General features: G+C 34.1%; 1 long non-coding RNA gene across 1 annotated transcript in view; it reads right to left on the bottom strand.

The window, feature by feature from the left end:
• Window positions 1-21283, bottom strand: part of LOC308638829 — a 90342-nt gene extending 69059 nt beyond the window's left edge. Inside the window, exons 1-2 of the long non-coding RNA XR_014019932.1 lie at window positions 21202-21283; window positions 15863-16023 (exon numbers count right to left, since the gene is read on the bottom strand). This is a non-coding gene — a long non-coding RNA (uncharacterized lncRNA). The remainder of the gene's footprint in view (window positions 1-15862; window positions 16024-21201) is intronic.
• Window positions 21284-22133: the final 850 nt, after the last annotated feature.

The raw sequence follows: 22133 nt of genomic DNA, 5'->3' as shown, positions 1-22133 counted from the left end.
AGCGCGCTCACCTGGCATGCGTGCGGCCCGGGTTCGATCCTCAGCACCACATACGAACAAAGATGTTGTGTCCGCCGAAAACTAAAATAAATAAATAAATAAATATTAAAATTCTTTTAAAAAAAGAAATATTATTTTATGTGATAATCACTGATATATTATGGAAAACAATGTAAAACAAAAATTAATTTTTAAGATAAAACACAAAGAAACCCAATTTTTCACTTATAGGAAACTCCATATAACTCTGCCCCATATTCTTCTAGATATCAATTCAATCTGATTATCCACTGTGGTGGTAAGGTTTGAACATCCTTTTATGGGTCACAGAGGTATAAATGTCTGAAGGGCACCCAGAGTCATCCTCTAAGCACTGATATAGAGAAAATCAAGTCATTTAGATAAGTTTGGTAACAGATTTCAGGAGTAGCATTGCTCAAGATGGAATATATTAGGCTAGAGAAATCTCTAGACTCAGAAATGTATGTGGGACAAGTACTTGTAAGAGATTCTATGTGGCCAAGTCTTTTGAGGATATTTTGTACATTATGTACCATTGACAGAAGCAGAATATATTAAATGGGGGATAAATTAATATGATTTAATCAAGAAAAACATGTCTCAGAGCAAGATTGATGCAGAAATAATAAAAATAAATAAGAGACAGTCTAGCATGTAAGGAGCCTGGAAGTTATCACTCCATCCATAAAACAAATAAACAGCTGAACAAATTGAAAAATCAGCGACTCTTCTTAGGTCCATTGGAGAAGTCAGGTTAGAGAGGGCAAACCGTTGCCCCCAAAATTGGAGGCACAGACAAGCCAAGACAAAGAATCATCACTTACCGAAACAGAAATTCATGAGCAGAAACCTTCATGGGAATCAGTACAGTGGGGGGAAAATAGAATTTTAATTGATTTTTTTGCAGGAGGCCTAGAATGGAGTGTCAATCTGAGAGTTAAAAACTCAAGCAGGGGGCTGGGGCTGGGCTCAGTGGTATAGCACTTGTCTGGCACGTATAGGGCACTGGGTTCGATTCTCAGCACAACATAAAAACAAACAAATAAATAAATAAAGTAAAGGTATTGTGTCCATCTACAAGTAAAAATATTTTTTAAAAAAAACAAACTCAAGTGGGCCCAGTCTTGGGAAGAGGCCCCACCCTTTTCTGAGTTTTACCTGTAAGAGTGCAATCAGGTTCTTTTTGTGAATATCAGAGAAAAATTTCCTTGTGCTTCTGGCAAGCGGAAGAGGGAGTCGGGTGGTAACAGGAATCATTTTGAAATATACCATAGCAGTTCTTTTTGTATGTTTTGTTTGTTTGTGGTACTGGGGATTGAACCCACGGGTGCTATACCACTGTGCTACATTCTTTTCTTTTTTGAGACAGTGTCTCACTAAGTTGTCCAGACTGATTTTGAACTTGTAATCCCCTCGTCTCAGCCTCCTGAGTAATTGGTATTACAGGCATGCGCCACCACATCGGGCCATTCTGTTCTTCTTAATAAGGCTTTCTCTCAAGAGAAACTATTCGCTCAGACCCTAAACAATTGGCATGTTATCAGAACCTAACCAGGGAGGGTGTTGATAAAAGGGAGAGAAAATGTCCTACTCCAATACCCTGTAAACTCCCATGTGGGGGATGTAAATATCCAACCCCAGATAACTCTAGACATTCTGTCCAATATAGAGGAAGGGAAAAAAACCCTAAGAAACACTTGTGAACTGCTTAGTTCAGAGGCAGGCTCATTGAAAGTGTGAAATCTAATCATAGGACTATACAATACTTCTCTTCTCTCATTCATACCCTACCACCATATTACTAAGACCTATTTACAGCAGTTTCTTTTGCCCAGTTCATGATGTCTGACTATGAATAAAATTTTACAAGGCATACTAAAAGATAAAAAACATAGCTTGAAAAGCAGAGTAAATATAAAAACCAGACTCAAATATGACAGGGATGTAGAATTATCAGACTGGGAATTTAAAAGCCTATAGTTAATGTGCCATGATGGTTATTTTTTTTAAAGTTGAGATTTTTTAAAGACATAAAATATACATAAACAAATTATCAAATATCACATACCTAAATTATACTATGATGAAAACAAATATAATGTGAGGAAAATTATAAAACTGTAACCAATGACTGAAATTTTGTGCATAGATACTTACTATAGAAAATTGATGTATATTCATATTGCTCATTTATCTGATATTGTAAGTAAACAAAACACCATGAAATGGAGTTTCTCATATTTAACTGTATATGTCCCCTTTGAGAAATGTTCTTGTGTGGTGGTTAATTTTAAGTATCAATTTGACTAAGCCAAAAGATGCCCAGGAATTTGGTCAGATATTGTTCTAGGGGTATTTTTGGAGGAGAATAATATTTAAATCAGTAGACTGAGGAAATAAGGTTGCCTTCTCTAAAGTGGGTCTATCTCACCCACTCGCTGATGGCCTGAATAAAACTAAAATGCTGACCCTCCCCCTGAGAATTCTTCCTGCCTGAAAGCCTTTGAATAGGGACTTCCGATTTTTTTTCTACCTTTGGATTCAAACTGAAGCATGGGATCTTCCTGGCTCTAAAGGCTGTTAGCCTTCAGACTAGAACTACATCATCAGCTCTCTTAATTCTCAGGCCTTCAACACAGATTGAAAATAAAGCATAAATTCTCTTGGGATTTCAGTTTGCAGATGCACTCTGCAGAAATTGTGAGTTTCCAGACTCTATAATCATATGAGCCAATTCCTTATAATAAATCTTTTTTGGGGGAGTGGGTACCAGAGATTGAACTCAGGGGCACTCAGCCACTGAGCCATATCCCCAGCCCTAATTTTGTATTTTATTTAGAGACAGGGTCTCACTGAGTTTCGGGGCTCCTTACTTTTGCTGAGGCTGGCTTTGAACTCACAATTCTCCTGCCTCAGCTTTCCCAGCCTCTGGGATTACAGGCATGTGCCACCGCACCCAGGTCCTTATAATAAATCTTAGACACACACACACACACACACACACACACACACACACACACACCCTATTGGCTCTGTTGTTCTGGAGAACCTTGACTATACATATGCTAAGGAAAAGTAGAGCACGTGCAAGAACAGATGGGAAATGTTAGTAGAGATATCAAAATTCCAAAAAAGAATAAAAAAGACTTGCTAGTGATCAAAAACATGGTAACAGAAATGAAGAATGCCTTGGGTGAGCTCACTGAGGAAAGAATTTCTGAGCATGAGGATGTATCAATAGGAGGAGAAGAGAAAAGAAGAAGAAAGTGGCAGTATTACAGAATATACCAGTGAGACAACTACAAAAATGGCAACCTGTATATAAATGGGAACCCCAAAAGAAGAAGACAGAAAGGTACTCAAGAAATCTAAAGTAATAATGACTGAGACTTTCCCCCAAAATTAACCTTAGACACAAACCACAGATCTGGGAAGCTCAGAGAATACCAAACAGGATTTTTTAAAATTTTACTTGAGTACACAATATTTGAACTGTCGAACACCATAAAAAACAGAGATTGTCAAAGTGGATCAGATTGAACTATATGTTGTATAAAGAAAATTTTGAAAGATATCAGAGAGGAAGACACCTTGCCTATAAAGGAACAAAGTAGAGAATCACATCCAATTTCTCAGAAACCATGCAAACAAGAACATAATGAAGTGAAATTGAAAGAAAAAAAATTTTGAAGAGTTTTTGTTTTTAAATGGGGTACAGTTTTTTTTTTTCTCTCAATGTATTTTGGCTTTCTCAGGCAAAGATACATGTATTTTGCCAATGTATTTTGGCTTTCTCAGGCAAAAATACATTGAGGAAAATTGCTACCAATAGACATACCTTGTAAGAAATGATAAAATAAATTATTTTTTTGTTGTTTTATTTATTTTTTTTAGTTGTTGATGGACCTTTATTTTATTTATTTATATGTGGTGCTAAGAATCAAAACCACTGCCTCACACATGCTAGGGAAGCATTCTACCACTGAACTATAACCCTAACCCCTAAAACAAGTGCTTCAGAGAGAAGGAAATTATACATATATCAGAAATTCAGATCTACATATAGAAATGAACTGCATTGGAGAAGGAAAAAGTGAAGGTAAAATAAAAAATTTTACCCTTTTATTCTTTATCAATCTAACAGATAACAAACTCTTCAAAATTATAATAGTAACAATGGATTTGATGCCATATACTTATGTATATGTTTGTGTGTACATGCTTTTGCATAAGTGAAATTAATGACAACAGTAGTATAAGTACTGGGAGGGAGGAATTAGGATTTTTTTAATTGTAAGGCACTTGCTCTACCTGTGAAGTGGTATGATGTTATTTGAAATTATTGTAAATTATAAATGTATATTGCTAAATATAGGACAATCACTAAAATGTTTTTTAAATAGTATCATTGATATGCCAAGAAAGGTTAAAAAATCAGATCATAAATTGCTCAATTATGGGCTGGGGTCATGACTCAAGAGGTAGAGCACTCACCTAACATGCATGAGGTACTGGGTTCGATCCTCAGCACCACATAAAAATAAAATGAAGATATTGTGTCCACCTAAAACTAAAAAAATAAATATTTTAAAAAGGGAAAACAAAAGGCAGAAAGCTGGGCAAAATAAAAGTGGAAACAAAGAATAAGAGCAGTGACTAGACAACAGGAACAAATAGGGTAAATATTCTCCAACTGTATCAATAATGACCCTTTCATTAGTACATATTAATTCTACACAATAATGAGTTTTATTGTGGCATATTAAAGCAGGCATAGAACATACTTTGATCATATCCAAACTCCACTGTCTTCCTTTACCCAACTCCCCCTCTGATCCCCTTCTTCTTCTCTAGTAGTCTCTCTTCTACTTTCATGTCATCTTTTTTTCCTAGATTTCATATATGAGAGAAAACATGCAATACTTGTCTTTAGGACTCTGGTTTATTTCTCTTAATATGATGACTCTAGTTACATTTCATTCTTTATGTTTCAGTAATGCTCATGTGTGTGTGTGTGTGTGTGTGTGTGTGTGTGAGAGAGAGAGAGAGAGAGAGAGAGAGAGAGAGAGAGAGAGATTTTCTTTGTCCAATCATCCACTGATAGGCACCTAGACTGATTCAATAACTTGACTCTTGGATATTGTGAAAAGTGCAACAATAAACATAGGTATGCAAGTATCTATATAGTATGCTAACTATTTCCTTCAGGCATGTACCTAGGAGTGCTATAGTTGAATCATATGGTAGTTCTATTTTTAGTTTTGTGAAGAATCTCCATACTGATTTCAATAGTGACCGTACTGATTTACATTCCCATCAACAGTGTATATGTGTTCCTTTTCCCCTACATCCTCACCAGCTTTATCAATAATCACCATAAATGTCAATATTCTAAGAGAGAGGTTGTCAAAGTAGATCAGAAAACAAGATTCAACTATATATTGTATAAGAAACACATTTTAAAAGTCTATTTTACTTATAATTGGCACTTAATAATCATAAATATGTATGATATAGAATGTGACATTTAAATACATGTATACATTGTGTAATAATCAAATTGGGGTAGGTCACATATCCATTACCTTAAACTTTTATCATTTCTTTGTGGTGAGAATATTAAAAATCTTCTCTTTTAGCTATTTTGAAATATACAATATATTATTGTTAAATGTAGTCACCCGGGCTGGGGATATAGCTCAGTTGGTAGAATGCTTGCCTCACACACACATGACCCTGGGTTAAATCCCCAGCACCACACACAAAAAAAATGTAGTCACCCTACTGTGTAACGCAACACCATAAATTATTCCCCCTATCTAAATGTAGCACTACCCATTGACCTATCTCTCCATATTTCCCCTCCCCTCCAAGGGTCTGGTAAACACTATTGTATTTTCAACTTCTATAAGATAAATGTTTTAAAATTCCACATATGAGTGAGATCATGCCTTATCTGTCTTTCCATGTCTGGTTTAGTTCACTTAACATAATGTTCTCCAGGCTCATTTATGTTGTCTCAAATGAAAAGATTCCAAACATTTTGTGGCTGAACCATATTTCATTGTGTATATATACCATATTTTTGTGGGTTAGTATTCTTTTTATTTAGTTTTTTATATACATAATATTGGCATTAATTTTGACATAATTATACAAGCATGTAATATAATTTGATCCCAATTCAGTACCCAATATTTACCCTTTCCCTTTCCTCTCCTTCCCCCTGTTCCATTTTCTCTTCTTTACTGATCATTCATCTATTTTTTTAAAAAATATATTTATTTTTTAGCTTTAGATGGACACAATATCTTTATTTTATTTTTATGTGGTGCTGAGGATCAAACCCAGTGCCTTACGCATGCCAGGCGAGCGCGCTACTACTTGAGCCATATCCCCAGCCCCTCATTCATCTATTTATTTATAGTTTTTTTTATTTTATTGATTTTTTAAATAAATGACAGCAGAATGCATTACAATTCACATTACTCATATAGAGCACAATTTTTCTTATCACTAGTTGTATATAAAGTATGGCCACACCAATTCGTGTCCTCATACATGTACTTTGGATAATGATGTCCATCACATTCCACTGCATTGCTAAACCCCTGCCCCTTCCCTTCCCCTCACACCCCTCTGCCTTATCTAGAGTTCCTCTAATCCTCCCATGTTCCCCCTCCCTACCCCACTATGAGTCAGTCACCTTATATCAGAAAAAACATTCAGCATTTGTTTTTTTGGGATTGGCTAACTTCACTTAGCATTATCTTCTCCAACGCCATCCATTTACCTGCAAATGCCATGATTTTATTCTCTTTTTGCTGAGTAATATTTCATTGTGTATATATGCCACATTTTTTGATCCATTCATCTACTGAAGGGCATCCAAATTAATGCATTATGGATATACATAAAGGTGAAATTCACTGTGGTATATTCATACATGTACATAGGAAAGTTTTGTCAGATTTATTCCACTGTTCTTCCCTTTTTACAGTCCCTCCTCCTTCCCACTCAATCCCCTTCCTATACTCCACTCTACTTCAAATTTCATGGGATTCTTCCCCACCCCTTTTTCTTTTTTCTTTTTCCCTATTTGGTCTAGCCTCCATATATGAAAGAAAACATTTAACACTTGATTTTCTCAGTCTGGCTCATTTCACTTAGAATAATGTTCTCCAGTTTCATCCATTCATGGGCAAATGTCATCAGTTCATTTTTCTTTATGGTTGAGTAAAACTCCTCTCTCTCTCTCTCTCTCTCTCTCTCTCTCTCTCTCTCTATATATATATATATATATATATATATATATATACACATATATATAATATTATAATATATATATATATACACATATATATATAATATTATAATATATATAATATATATATATAATATTCTTTATCATTCATCTGTTGACAGGCACCTAGGCTGGTTCCATACCATGGCTACTGTGAACTGTGTTGCTATAAACACTGAAGTGGCTGTATTGCTATAGTATGCTAATTTTAGATCTTTTGGATATATACCAAGGAGTAGGATAAAGTTTTTGAGTAAACTCCATACTGCTTTCCAGAGTGGTTGTACTAAATTGCAGTGCCACCAACAATGTACGAGTATACCTTTTCCCCCACATCCTTACCAACACTTTTACAGCATATTAGATTGTTTCCATTTTGTTACCACTGTGAATAATGCTGCAATAGATATGGGACTGCACAAGTCTCTTTGACATACTTATTTTATTTCCTTGTGATATAAAACCAGTAATGGGACTTTGGGATCAAATAGTAGTTTTATCTTTAATTTTTTGAAGAACCTCTATGTTGTTTTCCATAATAACTGTAGAAATTTTCATTCCAGTAAAAGTCTGTAAGGATTTCCTTCTTTTTATATCCCCACAAGCACTTGTTATCTTTTTCCCCTTTGGTAATAGCCTTTCATACTGAGGTGAGGTAATGGCTCATTTATGGCTCATTTTGGCTTTGATTTCCATTTCCCTGATGATTAGTGATATTGAGCATTTTCCCATGTACCTGTTGGCCATTTGTATGTTCTCATATTAGAAATATCTGTTCATATCTTTTGTCCATTTTTATCAGATTTTTTATTTTTTGCTATTGAGTTGAGTGTCTTATATATTTTAGATATTAATCCCTTATAAACAGCTCTATACCCATGAATCTGATAATCTGGATGAAATGTACCAATTAATTTCTTAAAAGACACAGTATGTCAAAACACACAAGAATAAATAGACAAATTGAATATCCATTTAAAGAAATTGAATCAAAAAGCAATAACTTCCAAAACAGAAAGTACCAGTCCCAGAAGTGTTCACTGGTGAATCCTAATGAACACTTAAGGATGTGGTTATGGCAATTCTTTCAAATCTCCCCAGAAGATAGATCCAGGGGGAATACTTCCTATCTTGTTCTATGAAACTAGCATTACCCTAATAACCAGATGTTCATTCCAAGAAAAGAAAACAACAGACTAATATCTCTAATGAACATGAATATAAAATCCTTAATAAAATATTGGCAAATTGAATCTAAAAATCTATAAAAATAATTATATATGGGGACCAAGTGGGATTTATCCCTGGTGTGTATGGCTAGTTCAACATTTGAAAATAAAGTAATCTAACCAATTACTCCAAAGGGCTAAAGAAGAAATGACATGATCATATCTATAGATGCAGAAAAGCATTTGGAAAAAATCCTACACCTATTCATGATAAAAAATAAGAATGCAAATTAAGAATTTAATCCAAAATAAGTAGAATTTGTAAAATGAATAAATAAAAATTTTAAAAATTAAAAAAAGAATAAAGGGGAATTTCATAAATGTGGTAAATAACATCTACATACACACCTACCAAACACTCTATACTGAACATCATTTTTTTCTTTTTCTTTTTCTGTTTTTTGTTTGTTTGTTTGTTTGTTTTCAGTTTGTTTGTTTGGTGCTGGGGGTTGAATCCAGGGGTGCTTTACCACTGAACTATATCCCAAGCCCATTTTTTTAAATTTAAAATCAGTGTCTCACTAAGTTGCTGAGGATCCCATGAAGTTGCTGGCCTCAAACTTATAAATCCTCCTACTTTAACCTTCTAAGTGGTTGTGATACGACTACACACTTATTAGTTTGGGGGATTACAGGCATGGACCACTGCACCTGACTAGTTAACATTATTCTTAATTGTGAGAAACTATGAACCTTTTCACTAATTATATATATATATATATATATATATATATATATATATATATATATAATTTTATATGCATATATAATATATAATAGAATTGTACATATACTTATATAATACATAATACATAATATGTATTTTTGCATATAATTATTATACTATATTCAAGATCTATATGAGGAAAACAGCAAAACTCTGATGAAATAAATCAAAGAACTAGAAAAATGGATGTATACTCCATGCTCGTGCTTAGGAAGACTTAGTATTGTGAAGATGTCCATTCTTCCCTATGATTTCTATAGAGTCAAACAGTTCAAATCAAAATCCCACCATGTTATTTTATGGACTTTGACAACTAATTCTAAATCTTATATGGAGAGTCAAAAACCCAGAACAGTCAATTCAATATGGAAGGAGAACAAAATCAGAGCACTTACGCTGCCAGACTTTAAAAATTACTATAAAGCTCCAGTAATCAAGATAATGTGTTAATGATGAATAAATACACAAAAATATCAGTGGAAGAAAATAGAGAACCCAGAGACAGACCAACATATTATCAACTTGCCTTTGACAAATTAGCAAGGGCGATACACTGAGGCAAACAATGTCTTTTCAACAAATGATGATAAAAGAACTGAACATTCTTATGCAAAAAAAAAAAAATCTAGACACAAACCTTACACCCTTCACCAAAAAAAAAGTTAAATGGGTCACAACCATAAATGTAAAATGCAAAGGTATAAAATTTCTAGAAGACAAAATAGGAGAACATATAAGTGATCTTGGGTATGGCAATAACTTTTTAGATATAACACCAAAGGCATGTTACACTGAGTAAATAACTGACAATCTGAACCTCATTGAAATTAAAGCCTCTAGTCTATGCAAGATGCTATCAAGAAAATGAAAAGTCAAGCCACAAACTGGAAGAAAATATGTTTCAAAAATACAAAAGATAAGGTTGTAGCTCAGGGTAGAGCACTTGCCTAGCATGTGTGAGGCACTGGGTTCAATCCTCAGCACCACATAATAAATAAATAAAGGTATTGTGTCCATCTACAACAAAAAAATTTAAAAACACAAAAGATAAAAGACTGTTATTCAAAATCCACAAGGAATTTTTAATACTCAACAATAAGAAAACTGATAACCCTGCTAAAAAGGAGCAAAAACATCCTGACCATACACCTCATCAAAGAAGACACAGATGGAAAATAAGCATATTAAAAGGTGCTCGTATGTCATTAGGGAATTGCAAATTTAAACTGCATGAGATGACTACGCACCTATTAGAATGCCCAAAACCCAAACCATGAAACAACCACCACATCCTAGCAAGGATGTGTAGCAACAAGTCACTTATTTCACTGCAGGTAGGAATATAAAATGATATAGACACACTGGAGAATAGTTTTGCAGTTTCTTCTGAAACTATACATATTTTTACCATATGATTCAGCGATTGCACTTTTTGGTACATAACCAAATGACTTGAAAACTTATGTCCATGGAAAAACTTAAGTACAAACATTTAAAGCAATCTTATACATAATTGCCAAAATTTGAGATCAATCAAGATGTCTGTCAATAAGGTAATGGATAAAATATGATTCATCACTAAAACAATTGAGTTTTCAAACCATGAAGACACAAAGAAAATGTAAATGCATATTACTGAATGAATGAAAAAAGCCAATATGAGGCTGGCCTTGTACTTGTGATTCTCCTACCTCAGCCTCCCAAGCCCCTGGGAATACAGGTGTGTACCACTGCACATGACAAGACATTTTTAGAATTATAAAATTGAAAGATTTATCTGTAGTATACCTGGACTATAAGAAATATTAATGGGCAACCTTAAGGCAAAAAGGAAATGGGAGGCTGAGGCAGAAAATCTGTACTGACACCAAAGAATGTACACCCCAGAAATGGTTATCAAATGGGTAAGTATATATAAAATAAAATGGATGACAACAATAGGACAAAGGCTGGGAGGATAGAAATGGTAATATTCTATTGTAGGGTCTCTATAACTATATTTAAAGTGTTACAATACACTTTGTTTTTTTTGTTTTTGTTTTTTATTGGTTGTTCAAAACATTACATAGTTCTTGATATATCATATTTCACACTTTGATTCAAGTGGATTATGAACTCCCATTTTTACCCCGTATACAGATTGCAGAGTCACATCAGTTACACTTACATTGATTTACATATTGACATACTCATGTCTGTTGTATTCAGCTGCCTTTCCTATCCTCTACTATCCCCCCTCCCCTCCCCTCCCCTCCCCTCTTCTCTCTCTACCCCCTCTACTGTAATTCATTTCTCCCCCTTGTATTATTTTTCCCTTTCCCCTCACTTCCTCTTGTATGTAATTTTGTATAACCCTAAGGGTCTCCTTCCATTTCCAAGCAATTTCCCTTCTCTCTCCCTGTCCCTCTCACCTCTCATCCCTGTTTAATGTTATTCATCTTCTCATGCTCTTCTTCCCTACTCTGTTCTTAGTTACTCTCCTTATATCAAAGAAGACATTTGGCATTTGATTTTTAGGGATTGGCTAGCTTCACTTAACATAATCTGCTCTAATGCCATCCATTTCCCTCCAAATTCTATAATTTTGTCATTTCTTAATGCAGAGTAATACTCCATTGTGTATAAATGCCACATTTTTTTTATCCATTCATCTATTGAAGGGCATCTAGGTTGCTTCCACAGTCTTGCTATTGTGAATTGTACTGCTATGAACATCGATGTAGCAGTGTCCCTGTAGCATGCTGTTTTTAGGTCTTTAGGGAATAGACCCAGAAGGGGAATAGCTGGATCAAATGGTGGTACCATTCCCAGCTTTCCAAGAAATCTCCATACTGCTTTCCAAATTGGTTGCACCAATTTGCAGTCCCACCAACAATGTACAAGTGTACCCTTTTCCCCACATCCTCGCCAGCACTTGTTGTTGTTTGACTTCATAATGGCTGCCAATCTTCCTGGAGTGAGATGATATCTTAGGGTGGTTTTGATTTGCATTTCTCTGACTGCTAGCGATGGTGAGCATTTTTTCATGTACTTGTTGATTGATTGTATGTCCTCCTCTGAGAAGTGTCTGTTTAGGTCCTTGGCCCATTTGTTAATTGGGTTATTTGTTATCTTATTGTCTAATTTTTTGAGTTCTTTATATACTCTGGATATTAGGGCTCTATCTGAAGTGTGAGGAGTAAAGATTTGTTCCCATGATGTAGGCTCCCTATTTACCTCTCTTATTGTTTCTTTTACTGAGAAAAAACTTTTTAGTTTGAGCAAGTCCCATTTGTTGATTCTAGATATTAATTCTTGTGCTATGGGTGTCCTATTGAGGAATTTGGAGCCTGACCCCACAGTGTGTAGGTCGTAGCCAACTTTTTCTTCTACCAGATGCCTTGTCTCTGGTTTGATATCAAGCTCCTTGATCCATTTTGAGTTAACTTTTGTGCATGGCGAGAGAAAGGGATTCAGTTTCATTTTGTTGCATATGGATTTCCAGTTTTCCCAGCACCATTTGTTGAAGATGCTATCCTTCCTCCATTGCATGCTTTTAGCCCCTTTATCAAATATAAGAAAGTTGTAACTTTGTGGATTAGTCTCTGTGTCCTCTATTCTGTACCATTGGTCCACCCGCCTGTTTTGGTACCAATACCATGCTGTTTTTGTTACGATTGCTCTGTAGTATAGTTTGAAGTCTGGTATCGCTATACCACCTGATTCACACTTCCTGCTTACCATTGTTTTTGCTATTCTGGGTCTTTTATTTTTCCATATCAATTTCATGATTGCTTTCTCTATTTCTACAAGAAATGCCATTGGGATTTTGATTGGCATTGCATTAAACCTATAGAGAACTTTTGGTAATATCGCCATTTTGATGATGTTAGTTCTGCCTATCCATGAACAGGGTATATTTTTCCATCTTCTAAGATCTTCTTCAATTTCTCTCTTTAGGGTTCTGTAGTTTTCATTGTATAAGTCTTTTACCTCTTTTGTTAGGTTGATTCCCAAGTATTTTATTGTTTTTGAGGATATTGTGAATGGAGTAGTTGTCCTCATTTCTGTTTCAGAGGGTTTGTCGCTGATATACAGGAATGCCTTTGATTTATGCGTGTTGATTTTATATCCTGCCACTTTGCTGAATTCATTTATTAGCTCTAATAGTTTCTTTGTAGACCCTTTTGGGTCTGCTAGGTATAGAATCATGTCATCTGCAAATAGTGATAATTTAAGTTCTTCTTTTCCTATTTTTATGCCTTTAATTTCTTTCGTCTGTCTAATTGCTCTGGCCAGTGTTTCGAGAACTATGTTGAACAGAAGTGGTGAGAGAGGGCATCCCTATCTTGTTCCAGATTTTAGAGGGAATGCCTTCAACTTTTCTCCATTCAGAATGATGCTAGCCTGGGGCTTAGTGTAGATTGCTTTTACAGTGTTGAGGTATGTTCCTGTTATCCCTAGTTTTTCTAGAGTTTTGAACAAAAAGGGATGCTGTACTTTGTCGAATGCTTTTTCTGCATCTATCGAGATGATCATATGGTTCTTATTTTTAAGTCTATTGATGTGGTGGATAACATTTATTGATTTCCGTATATTGAACCAGCCTTGCATCCCAGGGATGAATCCTACTTGATAATGGTGTACAATTTTTTTGATATGATTTTGTATTCGATTCGCCAGAATTTTATTGAGGATTTTTGCGTCTAGGTTCATTAGAGATATAGGTCTGTAGTTTTCTTTCTTTGAAGTATCTTTGTCTGGTTTAGGAATCAGTGTGATGTTGGCCTCGTAGAATGAATTTGGAAGTTCTCCCTCTTTTTCTATTTCCTGAAATAGCTTGAAAAGTATTGGTATTAGTTCCTCTTTAAAGGTTTTGTAAAACTCTGCTGTATACCCATCTGGTCCTGGGCTTTTCTTGGTTGGTAATCTTTTGATGGTTTCTTCTATTTCCTCAATTGATACTGGTTTGTTTAGGTTGTCTATATCCTCCTGTCTCAATCTGGGCAGATCATATGACTTAAGAAATTTATCGATGCCTTCACTATCTTCTATTTTATTGGAGTATAAGGATTCAAAATAATTTCTGATTATCTTCTGTATTTCTGAAGTGTCTGTTGTGATATTGCCTTTTTCATCCTGTATGCTAGTAATTTGAGTTCTCTCTCTTCTTCTCTTTGTTAGCATGGCTAAGGGTCTGTCGATCTTATTTATTTTTACAAAGAACCAACTTTTAGTTTTATCAATTTTTTCAATTGTTTCTTTTGTTTCGATTTCATTAATTTCAGCTCTAATTTTAATTGTTTCTTGCCTTCTACTTCTTTTGCTGTTATTTTGCTCTTCTTTTTCTAGGATTTTGAGATGAAGTATGAGATCATTTATTTGTTGGTTTTTTCTTTTTTTAAGGAATGAACTCCATGCAATGAATTTTCCTCTTAGAACTGCTTTCAATGTGTCCCATAGATTCCGATATGTTGTGTCTGTGTTTTCATTTATCTCTAAGAATTTTTTAATTTCCTCCTTGATGTCTTCTATAACCCATTGATCATTCAGTAACCTGTTGTTCATTTTCCAAGTGATGCATGATTTTTCCTTCCTTCTTTTATCGTTGATTTTCAGTTTTATTCCATTATGGTCAGATAAGATGCATGGTATTATCTCTACTCCTTTATATTGTCTAAGAGTTGCCCTGTGACATAATATATGATCTATTTTTGAGAAGGATCCATGTGCTGCTGAGAAAAAAGTGTAACTGCTTGATGTTGGGTGGTATATTCTATATATGTCAATTAAGTCTAGGTTGTTAATTGTGTTATTGAGTTCTATAGTTTCCTTATTCAACTTTTGTTTGGAAGATCTGTCCAGTGGTGAGAGAGGTGTGTTGAAGTCTCCCATGATTATTGTATGGTGGTCTATTACACTCTTGAACTTGAGAAGAGTTTGTTTGATGAACATAGCTGCACCATTGTTTGGGGCATATATATTTATGATTGTTATGTCTTGTTGGTGTATGGTTCCCTTGAGCAGTATGTAGTGTCCCTCTTTATCCCTTTTGATTAACTTTGACTTGAAATCTATTTTATTTGATATGAGTATGGACACTCCTGCTTGTTTCCAAAGTCCATATGAGTGATATGATTTTTCCCAACCTTTCACCTTCAGTCTATGTATGTCTTTTCCTATCAAATGCGTCTCCTGTAGGCAGCATATTGTTGGGTCATGTTTTGTGATCCATTCTACTAGCCTGTGTCTCTTAATTGGTGAGTTTAAGCACAATACACTTTGAAGAAGCCTGATAATTCAAAGAATAACACTATATACCCTTAAGAAACAATTAAAATAACAAAACAAGGAGTTATAGACAATGAATAAATGAATTTTATAAATGAAATCATGAAAATATTTTGTTAATCTTAAAGGATGGAGAAAACAAAGGAAAAAATGATAAACCAATAGAGTAGACCAAAGGGAAGTGAATAGCAATATGAGAGACTCAAACCTATTAAGTAGAAATGGGGTAAATATTTCTAGTGCAATCAGGCAGAAATTATCAAATTGCGCAAAAAACAAGACTCAACTATATAATACCTACAGGAAACTCACTTTAAATATAAAAATTGGCTGAGGATGCTGTTCCATGTTATACCACTATATATGTGATGCCCTTGGTTCAATACCTGGCACCACAAAATACTTGGAGGCTGGGAATGTATCTCAGTGGTAGATTGCTTGCATGCATGAGGCTCTGACTTCAATCCCCAGCTCTGCAAAAATTAATAAAAACAAAAGCAAAAATAAATATGACAATTAGGTTACAAGTAAAAGGATATAAAAGATAGGACATGCTAATATCAGTCAAAAATAAACCTATATTAATAAGATAAAAAGTAGGTTTAAAAGGTCTATAACCAAGAATTTTTTAAAAGGTTGTTTCCAAACAATAAAGGGATCAGTTAATCAAGAGGACATAACAATCCCAAATGCTTATGAACCTAATGACAGAGCTTAAAATACATGACATAAAAACTGATAGAACTACTAGGAAAAATACAACACCCAATTATAATCAAAAATTTCAATAACTCACAATAATTGATAACTAAGTAGCTAATTAGCAAAGATATAACTGTACTATTGACCAATTTGACCTTTATGGAACCCTTTACCCAATGACAGAAGAATGATATTCTTCTAAAATTCACACAAAACACTTACCAAGATAGGTCTTGTTCCAGTTTGTATAAAAAAAAAATATTGTCAAGAAATTCAAAAGGATTTAAGCCATGCAAAGTATATTCTCTATTGAACAACGGAAAGTTGCTGGAAACTACTTTACATGTTTTGAAACAAAATATACACTTAAAAGTAATGCACATATCATAGAACAATCCAAAGAAAAATTAGAAAATTTTTTGAACTGAATGAAAATTTGTGGGCAACATTTGAAGCAACACTTAAGTTATAGTACTAAATACACATATTAGAAAATATTACTAAATCAGTAGGCTCACTTTGTTTAACAATTTAGATAATTAAGAATTTAAGAATATAGACAGAACATTAAATTCAGAGTAAGCAGTATAAAAGAAATAATGAATAATTAAGATAAAGCAGAATTCAATGAAATAGAAAGAAAAGCAGAGAAAAATCGATGAATCCAAATGATGGTTCTTTGAGAAACATTAAAACTAAACTTAAAGGCTGGGGTTGTGGCTCAGTGGTAGAGCACTTGCCAAGCATGCATCAAGCACTGGGTTTGATCCCCACATCACATAAAAATAAACAAAATAAAGGTACTGTGCCCATCTACAACTAAAAAAAAAAAATTTAAAAAAGGAACCCCAAATTAGCTGATACATCTCATCTACTGCTTTATTTCCTCCATACTCTTTGCTCTATTAGGTTTATATGATTTTGTTCATTTAGTAGGTTTAGAGATTGTGTCAAAGATGCATGTGGATTGATATTTAACATAGTTAAAAACCTAAATGTAATATAAATATGAAATTGTGACTGAGAAAATATTCTGTAGATATATTTAGGCTGAGGTCTTATCAATGAATAATCATTTTTTTAAAGACAGAGAGAGAAAAAAGAGAGAGGATTTTTTAATATTTATTTTTCAGTTTTTGGTGGACACAACATCTTTATTTTATGTGGTTCTGAGGATCGAACCCTGGGCCCCGAGCATGCCAGGTGAGCGCATTACCGCTTGAGCCACATCCCCAGCCCAAATAATCATTTTTAAAGGACTTTAGTTGATGATATGTCAAGAGCTTTGTAATGTTGTGAACAACCAATAAAAAAAAAAGGACTTTAGTTGCTTTGCTGATATCATAAATCCATGACTTTTTTTGGTATTGGTGATTAAATCCAAGGGTGCTTTACCACTCAGTGACATCCTCAGCCCTGTTAATTTTTAATTTTGAGACGAGGTCTCAAAAATTGCTAAGTTATTGAGGGACACTCAAGGATATTTATATATATTTCACATTTTTTTACTAAAATAATTTATTTTAATTTTCAAACTGTTGCTGGGCATGTAGCTCAGTGGTAGAGTGCTTGCCTAGCATGTGAGGCCCTGGATTCACAATGAATGAACAAAAAAACAAAAACAGATCCACTTAATATTCACATTGCTACTGCTTGACTATTGGAAAATACATGAGGATTAGTGTATTTGACATATGAAAAATCCTTGATTTAATTTTATCTTTAAAAAGCACTATATGTACATAGCAATAAAAATGTCGAACAGCACAAAAAGGAATTCACTCTCCAATCCCCCAGCTACCCAATTCCTTTCCTTGGAGGAAACCACTATTGCCAATTTCTTGTGCATTCTTTCAGAGATATGGGTACATGCAAGCTTATATACCGCCACTCTCATGGAGATGGCAACATTCTATACAGACTGATATGCATTTTACTTTTTTTCAATACTGAGGATTGAACCCAGTGCTTGACACATGCTAGGAAAGTGCTCTATCACTAAGCTACACACCCACCCCTTTTTATTTTATTTTTGAGACAAGGTCTTGCTAAGTTGCTCACACAGGCCTCAGACTTGTGATCCTCCTGGCTCAGTTCCCCAATAGTTGGGAAAAATAAGCATGTTCCAACATGCCTGGCTTTGCATTTTGCTTTTTTAATTTAACAGAATATTTTGAAGATTTTTCATTCTATGTTCATAGAAGTTTTAAATATTCCTTGATAGCTTTATAGTATTCCAATGTATGAATATAATTATGTGCCACCTAATGATGGACTGTATTTATGATGGTGATCCCATATAATTATAACAAAATTGGAAAATTTCTTGTTATCTAGTAATATCATAGTCATTATAATGTCATGGTGCAATAACATTACTCATGTGTTTGTGGTGATGCTGGTGTAAACAAACATACTATGTTTCCAGTCATATAAAAAAGAGCATACAATTATGTTTAATTCATAATACTTGATGATGATGATAAATGACTGTTTACATGTTTTATGTATTTACTATACATTTTATCATTATTCTAGAGTGTACTCTGTTTACTTATAAAAATGTTTAGGGCTGGGGTTGTATCACAGTGGTAGAACATGTGCTTTTTATGCACAATTCCTGTGTTCAATCCCCAGCACTGTAAAAAAAAAAAAAAAGTTGACCATAGACTGGTATGCTGTGTTATGCCGATGGCAGCTTCATACATCATGTGTCTCTTGATTGCATTAAGTGGACACATCAGGAAATGGACTTATATCACTTAGGTTTGTGTACATACACTCTATGATGCTTGCAGAATAATTAAATTGTCCAATAACACATTTTCCCAAACATATCCCCATCTTAAGCAACACATGAATATATACCACAATTTATTTAGCCAGTGCTGAATTCATGGACATTGGAGTTGTTTCCAACATTCTTTACTCAAAAATTGCTGCAGGGATTTTTTTGCCTTTTGTACATATTTAGAGAGTATTCATGAAATAAATTTCTGTAAGTAGAATTATTAGGTCAACTGTTCATATTAAAGACAGTGAAATGTAAAAATGTGGATGTGTAACCGATGTGTTTCTGCAATCTGTATACGGGGTAAAAATGGGAGTTCATAACCCACTTCAATCTAATGTATGAAATATGATATGTCAAGAGCTTTGTAATGTTTTGAACAACCAATAAAAAAAGAAATAAAAAAGACAGTGAAATGAATCTGACATAACTTTCCTATGTACATATATGTATATACCTCAGTGGATCTCACCACAGTGTAGATCTACAAAAAATAATTTTAAAAAACTATTGGTAAATATTAAGAAACATCAGTAGAGTAGAGGGAAGACAGCAGGAGGTGGGAAGAAGGGAGGGGAAGAAGAGGTACTGGGGACAAAATTGAAACCAATTGTATTCCATGCTTTTGTAATTATGTTCAAATGTATTATACTGTCATGTATTACTAAAAAGAATCAATAAAAAGAATGAAAAAAGAATTATTGAGTTAAATAATATGTAGTTTTAAAATTTGCCTTTTTCTTTAATGTTTCACACCCATATATGAAAGCATCTTTGCTTTATGACAACAAGATGTTCTAGGTAACATTTTGCTTTCTTTTGTCTACCACCCAAAGAACCCTGATTCTATTTTTTGGGAAAAAATACAAGATATGAGGGCTTGGGGTATTTAACATTTTCCACATGACTACTGCAGGTAGGGAGATGCAGTTTAAATAATTTAAGTGACAAAATGAAAGCTTTATAAGAGAGCAAGTTCATGTTGGTGTTTCCAGTTTTACTTCAAGTCCTTTCTGGCCTAGTTCTATTATGAAAACTTCAAATAATTTATTCTTTTCATTTTCATTTGTTACCCTCTTTAATGCTCTTTTGTTTAGATCCTTTCATTAACTCAAACATATATGTATATGGATATATACATATATATGCATATTGACATATCAAACCATGTGTTTAATTTACTTTGGTGTTCTGAGCTTCAGAAATATCCATTTCTTTTTTGCTTCTTAACAAAATAAGCTTCAAGACATACAAATATGGATGATCCTTTATGACCACACCATCTGCACATAGAACTGGCTGTCTGGAAAAAAAAAATTTAATCTCCTCCCCATGGATCCTCAGGGAATTCTGAGGGCATAGGGCACCCAGTGTCGATACAGAGTCCCTATGCACCTAATGCAAGCTAATGAAAAGGAGCAGCTAAGCAAACACTAGCTTGTGATGTTTTGACTAAAACTTTCCTCCAGCTTTTCATTCCCACGTGCCAAAACAGTCTTGGCTTTTCCCCTTTGAGCCTATTTCAACCTGTTTCTTTTTTTCTTCAAGTGTTTTCATTGCTGGTGCTGCTATTCATTTATTTGTTGCAGACAGTTTGAGCAATGAATTTCGACTTCCTATACGGCATTGCTTCTTTTTTGATTTGCATGGCTGTACGTCATTCTATTTTAGAGCCATCAAAGTCTATCATAAATCTCAGAAAATACATTATCATGAATTGTGATGAAAATGTTCCAAATGACAACAATTTAAAAACCCACCCACTAGTCTCATGGAGATCAATTTCTATATGGTCTTGTAATTTTCACAATGTTGACTGTGCTTCATGTAAACCAACTCACAAAATAACAAGAATGCAATTGGCTTATAGCACATTACAGGTAAGACCTCACATCCTTAATAAATCCAGGTCACCCCTGACAACATTCCAAGTAGTTATCACATATTTTTGGCATATAATGAAGCTGATTTTTTTCCATATAAAAACAAATGGAAAATTGAGAAACTTACTATTATAGAGAATCTCAGTTATTCCAGGTTTGGTGTACATACACACATTTTTGCATGAAACTATATATGTTATGACTGTATTACCAATTTTATGGTGGAGATATAAATGCAGAAATTATTTGTTCATGTTGAGTATGGTGGTACATGCCTGTAATCCTAATGACTTGGAAGGCTGAGGCAGGTGGATCTCAGGTTCTGGGCCAGCCACACCAACTTACTGAGCCTGTCTCAAAAAAAAAAAAAAAAAAAAAAAAAGGAATGGGGACGTAACTCAGTGATAGAGTGCCTTTGGGTTCAATTACTATTATTAAAAACGTATTTTTTCACTAGAGAGTGAAACATATAGTCACTTCTCCTGAATTAAAGCCAACCACCAAAACTTGTGCACCTAGGAAATTTTTCCATACATGTTTTTGTCTCATCTAAAGAAAAGGTCTTGGGGGGGGAGAGCTGGGGTTGTGGCTCAGTGGTAGAGCGTTTGCCTAGCCCTGGGTTCGATCCTCAGCACCACATAAAAATAAATAAAATAAAGATATTGTGTCCACCTACAACTGAAAAATAAATGTAAAAAAAGGTCTCTAGTAGGAAATTTTCCATTGTCAATGTGTAAATGTAAATCTTTAAGAATCACTCAATATAGAGCTGTTAACAAATAAATTGGGACTGCATAGCCCACTTATCAGTGCAGAAATGGTAACCTTTACTTAAGATTTAGAATTGGCTCACATCGGAGGAAAAAACTCAGGACCTTGGAAAAGAACTGTTAAAAGCTTCAGCTCTGAGCATGTTATCACTTAAGGATTTTTCCCTTTTATCTGCTATTGAAGTATTATGAACTTCAGTACAACAAGGTCATATCTTTCTTCAAAAGAAATTTTGTGACTGAAATATGAAGATTACACAACTTGTTGGCACATTGCTAACTCTGGTATCAGAAAAGCCAGATCTTTCTGAAAGAAAAATGTATGATAAAAAATATAAAATATCACAACCATATTTTTAAAACATTTTTTTTAATATTCTTTAAGTTGTAGATGGACAAAATATGTTTATTTTATTTGTGTATTTTTATGTGGTGCC

The sequence above is a fragment of the Spermophilus citellus genome, assembly GCF_964194105.1.
Source record: "Spermophilus citellus genome assembly, chromosome: X".
NCBI lineage: Eukaryota > Metazoa > Chordata > Mammalia > Rodentia > Sciuridae > Spermophilus > Spermophilus citellus.
This window is presented reverse-complemented; position numbering and strand designations above follow the sequence as displayed.